Source organism: Choloepus didactylus, chromosome 4 (assembly GCF_015220235.1).
Source record: "Choloepus didactylus isolate mChoDid1 chromosome 4, mChoDid1.pri, whole genome shotgun sequence".
In the NCBI taxonomy this organism is placed as follows: Eukaryota; Metazoa; Chordata; class Mammalia; order Pilosa; family Megalonychidae; genus Choloepus; species Choloepus didactylus.
In genome coordinates, this window is record NC_051310.1 from 180980318 (window position 1) to 180988687 (window position 8370).

The following is an 8370-nucleotide window of genomic DNA, read 5'->3' on the forward strand; positions in this document are numbered from 1 at the left end:
AGTGCTTCTGGCTCTCTGAACTCTAATCGTCTTGGCTTCTATGAAAAGATAATTGAATTTCTTATCTAACTATTGGATATTCCTTGCCAACTAACTGAAAGTCAAATTTCTTTTCTGGATAAAACTTTAAATTATCAGGTATGATCCAGGGTTAATGACTCAAAGGACCACTATAAATTATATATTAAAATTACTTTCAGATGATCTTGGTTACCTTTGAAAGTGTGTATATGAAAATCTATATTTCAGAAATCAAGAAATGGTTGGACAGCTGGTGTCTAAATTAGAATTGACTGCTTCTCAATATCTAGCCGAGATTCACCAAATTTTTACTGTCATAAGATTATTTAACTTTAGGCAATTTATACCCTGAAATTGTTATTTAAAAATCTTAGATGAAATAGTATGTATTTTATAACTTTCAATATCTCATGCATTGATCTTTCTAGATGTGGAAATAAATGAAGAAGATCCAAATGTGAACAAGCAAAGGCTATCTGTTCAGTGCTTACTATAGCAAGGGAGTCAGTTACCATCAATTTCATTTCTCAGAGACTCAGAAGCAAGCAGGGGAATGGGAAAGCTGTCATACAGGAGAAAAGGGGAGGCTTCAGGTGTGCGCTGGCAAGGGGAAGATGGAGATGAGCTAAGTAGAAATAGGGCATCCTATGTGATTGATTAGAAGAGCATATTTGGTTTTCTCTGGCTGGTCCTAAACTGGAAGGGTCGGCCAAAATTATGAAGCAGGCAGTTATTGCTCAAGTCCTGACCATGTAGGGCCAATTACTACAGAGGTTGTGGTTTGGCTTCATGAATTGGCTGCTGCAGAGGTTGTAAGTCAGAGTTGTACTTTTATGATCTGGCCAATGTCTGTTTGTATATTCGGTGTCTCACAAACATAATACATATGTTATTATAAAATTATTTTTACTATAAGATCCAATATTAATTTTTAGTAAGAGCTGTTCTTTGATTTATTAAAATCCTGCAATATTTTATTTATATTTCATCTATAAATTGAAATGTAAAATAAGGTATGAATTTTCTCTTAAAGTAGATCACAAAACCAAATTCTTCAGAAACAATTCAGAAATCTTCTTCCAATAATTCATAAAATAAAAAAATAAAAAACTAGTATTCAAAGGCAAGGTTGCTAATCAATTTAAATATTTAAACTGTGTCTCAGAAAGTTATCACCCAAAATATGACACTAGTCCATGTCAGCTTTATTAATCAGTTTGCATCACAGTCACCTATGGTTCCTATGTCATATGCTTAGGAAAGAATTCCTCACCTTCTACTCTGACTCCAAATCAGTACAATGATCTTTGTGATATCACTAATTCACTGCCCTCTCAACCCTCTCCAGCTACTGCTGCTACTATCACTGTTTTGGCTTCAGCAAAAAAGGCATGCATGTTTTCTAAAGCTCTAAAAATTCCACTGGCTTACAATCCTCCAATATTTACTTTTTAAAGATATTCTAGGATATTCATATGTTCAGCTCCTCACCAGTAATGACAATTTTAGGATCATATATGAGCAGCATGAAAGTTCTTTCTGTTACAAAAAATAATTCAAAATTTGAAATGATATAAGTAAATAAAGCAAGGCCAAAAATGGTGATAAGTATAAATTAAAATCAGCATACTTCAAAAGCACTTCCTGAAAACAAGAGAAAAACATTGAGGAAAGCTTAAACTAAATGTTGACCCCAAAGAACATAAAATATGTTTTTAACATTAAAATTAAAGAATAAAATAAGCAAATTAAAAATTAAAAGTATATATGCCTATTTTTTCCCATTCATAAAACTTTTATTCCACTTAATCAACTTAATACATGTGTTTTTTTACTAAAATATTTTATTGCAATAAGATTTGACTATGCCCCAAATCGATACAAAGAAAACTCTTAAAATTATTTACATACAAATGAATAATACTGATAGTTAAAAGATCCAGGAGTAGCCAGCATTAGCACAATTTTAGTCTCTAAGTCAGTGTAATTTTCTAAGGCTCATTACAATAGCAAAGAAAAAAACAGCTGATCATACTTGTTACAGTTCACTGATTCTCATATAAAGAAAAGTCCTCCATCAAGGTATATTTGAGACAAATAATTTATTCCTTTGAAGGGTACCTGGAGAAAAACACAACACATTCCTGCTTACTGCAGTCTGATGAACTTTCAAAATAATTAAATAGTGTATTTTCCAAACTTCACACATTCTAGGCCCATTTCCCAAACAGAGAATTCCTCAGCATTAATGTCAAAGCATACTACATTTCATATTATATAAAAAAGTATCTACATAATTTTAGTCAGTTTGGGACTGATATCCCTGTTGTAACAACCTATTAACAATTCTGGTATTGGCATTGTGTGTACACTCAGAGATGCCCACAAAAACTGGCCTGTTGATGACTGAGAAAATGAATCAAGATGTTAAATAAACCAATTTCAATAGTAAATGAGGAATTTGATTAAGAATATATTTTTATTAGGCATTTTGGTAAAATTGTTAGTCTATAGATAGTCAATTCATGGGTTTGTCTTTTTTTGTTTGCTTATTTGTTTTGTTTTTAAAGTAAATGAATCTGATGATAGTTTCTCTCAAAGGAAGGTCACTTCTCCAGTTGCTGGGGGATACTGAAGGTTTCATAAACATTGTTAGCAAAGTCTTTCACCTGCTCCATCATGGACAGATCCTGAACAAAACGATTGGGTGTCTCACTGAATGGAGCTGTCCATTTACGATCCGAATTATCTTTGCTGAAGGCAGGCTGACGCTGGAAAGACTGTCCATGGAGTCTCCGTGCTGCAGGTCCTGTCTCATGGATGGGAAGAACTCAGCCACATTGTCCAGGAGTCAGCTGAAGCCTCAGTTCAGGCAGGTTTCAACACTGTCCTGAAATCTGGACTCTCCTGCATGTCTCTAGTTTCGATGAGGAGTTTAAGCATGGTAACATCTCTAGAGGAAAGTCCACAGGCCTGGACGGCCAGCGGGGCCTCTTCAGCTAGCATCAGGTAACAGCACAGGAAGGATCTGGAGCCGTCCTCCTCCAGCCAGGGAGAAGAGGCAGTTCCTGCTCAACTAGGGTTCTGATTTCTTTTAGTTTTTTTCTCCAAGTCCAAAAGGGACAAGGAATGCTTAAGAGAAACACTACCTGGAATGTACTGCACGCTTGCTTAATGACTGATCAGTCAGGCCATTGCCAAGTGGTGCTGGATACTTGATACCTACTGCTGCTGAACATTTGGGGGCACAAGAACTGTGGTGCCATTTCTGCCAACTTCTGCATTATCCAGGTCAATGTATCTGCCAATACAAAAAGAACAACCAGCGTACATGTAATGTATACAGCCACAATACTACTTGTGAAGCTTGTTATCTTCAGGTCCTCCCATATTTCTAGCTTGTTTGAAGGCGAGTTTTTCAGCAGAGCTGTGAGGCTCTCAGAGTTGAGTTGCTGCATTAAGGAGTCTCTAAGTGTCGGAAACATGGAAGCACTTGTCATGTTGCAGGCCCTTTGGTTGAAATGATACTGCCGTCCAGCTTGGGCAATGTACTCTGCAGCCTCCTTTCCTGTATTTTTCCAATTTTCTTCTGTCCATATTTTCCCAGGATACATACTCCTCCAAGCACCGTGCCCAGGAAGAGGCAATTCTTTTGGTGAGGTTTCAGAAAATTCCACAGGGACTGCAGCACCTTCGGGCGCCGGATAGGGGACTCACCAAGAGGCCGGTTCTCCATCCTGGCGGTGACCTGGAGGAGAGTCGCTGTGTGGCCCAGTGCGCTCGCGACACCCTGACATGGCCCCGCAGGCTGTCAGCGCAGCCGAGGAGCATGGGCCCGGCAGGCAGCGGCCAATACACACTTTCTTAATTATGAGTGAATTGTTCATGAAAATTTCATGTCATTAAACAAAACTAGCCATCATTTCAAGCTATTTCATTGTTAACTATTTTAACAGCATATGCATATTAAGCAACTATCAAATAAATCACAAAAACCAACAAATTAAACAAAGTTAAATACATGGGTTATTTCTTTTACTGCTGTGCTTGATCTCCATGAAATAATGGATATCAAGCATTTTTACTGCATCTTGTACATTTTTCTTAGATTTAAATACAGATAAAATGAGTGTGGCAAAAGTAATGAGAGCAAATAGCAGGTAACTTTACCCCAAAAAAAAAAAAATGGGATGTGACCATTTCTGCCCTTCTCCAGAGTACATAGGGTCATGCTTTTATCTAGAGGAACACTTCTGCAGCTGTAGTCAAAGGTGTGCACATGGAGATGGTGTACCTCACAGATACCCATGGTTGAACATGGGATATCTATTTTTTACTACAGCCTCATTAGTGCTCCAATCTTAAACTACCCACAACAGCTAAATCTGTGACTGGAACAAAGTACCCATTTTATCCTCCACCAGGACAAATCAATATGTAGGCAGTTTTCTGTGTTTTAATACCAGCCCTTGTGAAGAAAAAATGTATGCAGAAGGTTTTTTGCTTCTATAAAAATTCCACATCCCCATAATGGACACCTCAGGATGAAAACAGATGGCTCTGGTCAACCAAAATGGTGGCATGAGATGCAGGGTGCCATTCCCCGACAAAATCTTTGGGCAGTTAACACAAGCAGCACAGCCATCTTCCTCAGGACTCCAGAACACAGGTAGAAATCTTCAGTAACTGGCCAGGCACTGAATCAAGAAAATGTAGCTTTTGAAAATGACAGAAAAAGCACCTGGCACCCTTGCTGGCCCCTCCAAAACACATTTCCTGATGCTATGTGGAACCAGCCAGGACTCCCATTGTGGGCCCCTGGCCCTGTTCCAGAGTAACCACTATACACTACTGCAGTGTATGTGTTGATGCCAGTCTATCAAGTGGAAGCTTGAACTACTGAATGAGAAAATTTATCTCTGACTGACACTCTCAGGACTTGCCTCAACAAAATACATGCAAACCAAATCCAGCAGCATATTAAAAGAATTATACACCATAATCAAGTAGGATTTATCCCAGGTGTGCAAGGGTGGTCCTACATAAGAAAATCCATTGACGCAATACATTAAATTAATAGTATGAAGGGAAAAATACACAACACATGATCATCTCATATAGTACAAAAAGTCATTTGACAAAAATCAAGTGCCACTTATTGATAAAAAACACTTAGAAAACTCAGAATAGAAGTAAACTTCCTCAACATGATAAAGGGTATATATGAAACCCCAAAGTTAACATTATACTCAATGTTGAAAGACCAAAAGCTTTCTAAGATCGGAGAAAAGACAAGGATGTTCACTGTGATCATTGTTATTCAACATTGTAATGGAAGTTCTAACCAGAGCCATTATGCAAGAAAAAAATTTAAAAAAAAAAGGCAACCAAATTGGAAAAGTAGAAGTAAAACTTTCCTATTTGCAGATGACATGATCTTATATATAGAAAATTCTAAAGAATCCACAACAAAGCTACTAGAGCTCTCAACAAAATCAGTGAAGTAGGAGGGTACAAGATCAAAATGCAAAAATCAATAGTATTTCTATACTCTAGTAATGAAAAATCTGAAGAGGAAATTTTTTTAGAATTCCATTTAAAATAACAAATGAAACAATCAAATATCTAGGAATAAATTTAATCAAGGATGTAAAGGACTCATACACTGAAAATACAAAACATTGCTTAAAGAAATCAAAGAAGACCTAAATAAATGAAAGGATATTACATGTTCATGGACTGGAAGACTAAATATATTTTAAGATGTCAATTCTACCCAAAGATATTTAAAGATTCATTGCAATCCCGTTCAAAATTCCAACAGCCAACTTTGCATAATGGAAAAGCCAATCATCAAATCGATACAGAAGGATAAGGGGCTCCAATAGCCAAAACCATCTTGAAAGAAAAGAATGATGTTGGAGGACTCACACTTCAGATTTTAAAACTTATTACAAAGCTACAGTAATCAAAACACCATCAACCAAAGGAATCAAATTGAGAGTTCATGAATAAATCCTCACATCTATGGCCAATTGAGTTTTGACAAGGATGCCAAGTCCACCCAAGGAGGAAAGTATAGCCTCTTCAACAAATGGTGTGGGGAACAATGGATATCCATAAGCAAAAAAAAAAAAAAAAGACCCATATCTTCTCATGTCATATACAAAAATTAACTTAAAACAGATCAAAGATCTAAATATAAGAAACAAAACAATAAAACTCATATTAAAAACATAGAAAAGCATGTATTAGGCTATGGTTTCTTCAACTTTACACTAAAAGCACAAGCAACAACAACAAAAAAGGAGACTCACCTTAAATTCAAAGATACAAGTAGGTTCAGAGTAAAGGGATGGAAAAAAATACACCATGTAAATCATAAACAAAAGATATCTGGGATAGCTATACTAATATTGGATAAATAGTCTTTAAGTCAAAAACTGTTATGAGGAATAAAGACAGTCATTACACAAAAAAATATAAATAATAGGGGTATAGAATGTTTTGGGTGTTCTTTTTTATTTTTACTTTTTTCTTTATTTTGGAATAATGAAAATGCTCTAAAATTGACTGTAGCAATGAATGCACAACTATGTGATGGTACTGTGAGCCAGTGATTGTATACTTTGGATGGATTATATGGTATGTGAATATAGCTCAATTATATTGCATTAAAAAAAGACAGTCATTATATACTGACAAAGGGGTCAATTCAAAAAGAAGACATAACAATTATAAACATATATGTACCTAACAGCAGAGAACCAGTATTATGAAGCAAACATTGACAGATTTGAAGGAAGAAATAGTTCTACATTAATAGTAGGAGTTCAATACAGCAATTTAAAAAATGGATGGAACATCTAGACAGAATATGGATAAGGAAATAGGAGACTTGAATGATATAAACAACCAGCCCTAACCAACATATATAGATCACTTTACCCAACAGCAATGAACACATATTCTTTCCTAGTGAACACAGATCATTCCCCAGGATAGACCATATGTTAGGTAATACAACAAGTCTCAATAAATTTTAAAAGATTGAAATCATACAATATTGTTTTCTGTTACCACAATAGATGAAGTCAGAAATCAGTAACAGAGGGAGAAATGGGAAATTCACAAATATGTGGAAATTAAATCCTGGAATCCTAAACAACCAATGGATCAAAAAAGGAAATCACAAAGGAAATTTGGAAATATCTTGAGGTGAATGAAAATGAAAACACAACATACCAAAACTTATGGAAAAGTAGTAGATACATGACCAACATGCCAAAATCGGTATTATTTCTATACAATAGTAATAAACAATCTGAAGAGGAAATTAAGATAAAAATTCCATTTACCATAGTAAGTAAAAGAATCAAATATCTAGTAATATATTTAACCAAGTATGTAAAGGACTTCTATAGGAAAACTGCAAAACATTGCTAAAAGAAGTATAAACAAAAAATGGAAGGACATTTCATGTTCATGGATTAGAAGACAAAATAGTGTTAAGACATCAATTCTACCCAAAGTGATTTACCAATTCATTGCAATCCCAATCAAAATTTCAAAGCCTACTTTGCAGAAATTGAAAACTCAATCATTGAATTTATATAGAAGGGATAAAAGGCCCCAAATAGATAAAACCTTTTTTAAAAAATAATGACGTTGGAGGACTTACACTTTCCAATCTTAAAACTTATTTCAAAGCTACATTAATCAAAACACCATGGTACTAGTATAAGGAAAGACATATACACCAATGGAATTGAACTAAGAGTTCAAAAATAAACCCTCACATCTAGGGCCATTTTATTTTTCACAAGGGTACTATGTCCACTCAATGGGGAAAGAATAGTTTCTGCTGAGAAAACTGGATATCCATATGCAAAAGAATTAAGATTCTTAATCCTTAATTCACACCATTTACAAAAATCAACTCAAAATGGGTCAAAGGCCTAAATATAAGGCCAAAACTATAAAAATCCTAGAAGAAAACAGAGAAGTATCATCAAGGCCTTGTGTTAGGGAATGGTTTCTTGGACTTTACACAAAAACAGGAACAACAAAAGAAAAAAAAAAACAGATAAATGGAACTTCAATAAAATTTAAAACTTCTGTGCAAGGGACCTCTTATAAAAGTAAAAAAACAACTAGAGAATAGGAGAAAATATTTGGAAACCACATATCCATTAAATGTTTAATATCCAGAATATATTTTTCTAAAAATCCTACAACTCAACAACAAAAAGACAAACAACCCAATTTAAAAATGAGCAAAAGAATAGACATTTCTCCAAAGAAGGGACATGGATGGCCAAAAAGCACATAAATTGATGTTCAACATCA

The 8370-nt window shown here is 35.1% G+C and overlaps 1 pseudogene; it reads right to left on the reverse strand.

Annotated features, from left to right (window-relative positions):
• Positions 1-2137: 2137 nt before the first annotated feature.
• Positions 2138-3711, reverse strand: LOC119530798 (annotated as a pseudogene).
• Positions 3712-8370: the final 4659 nt, after the last annotated feature.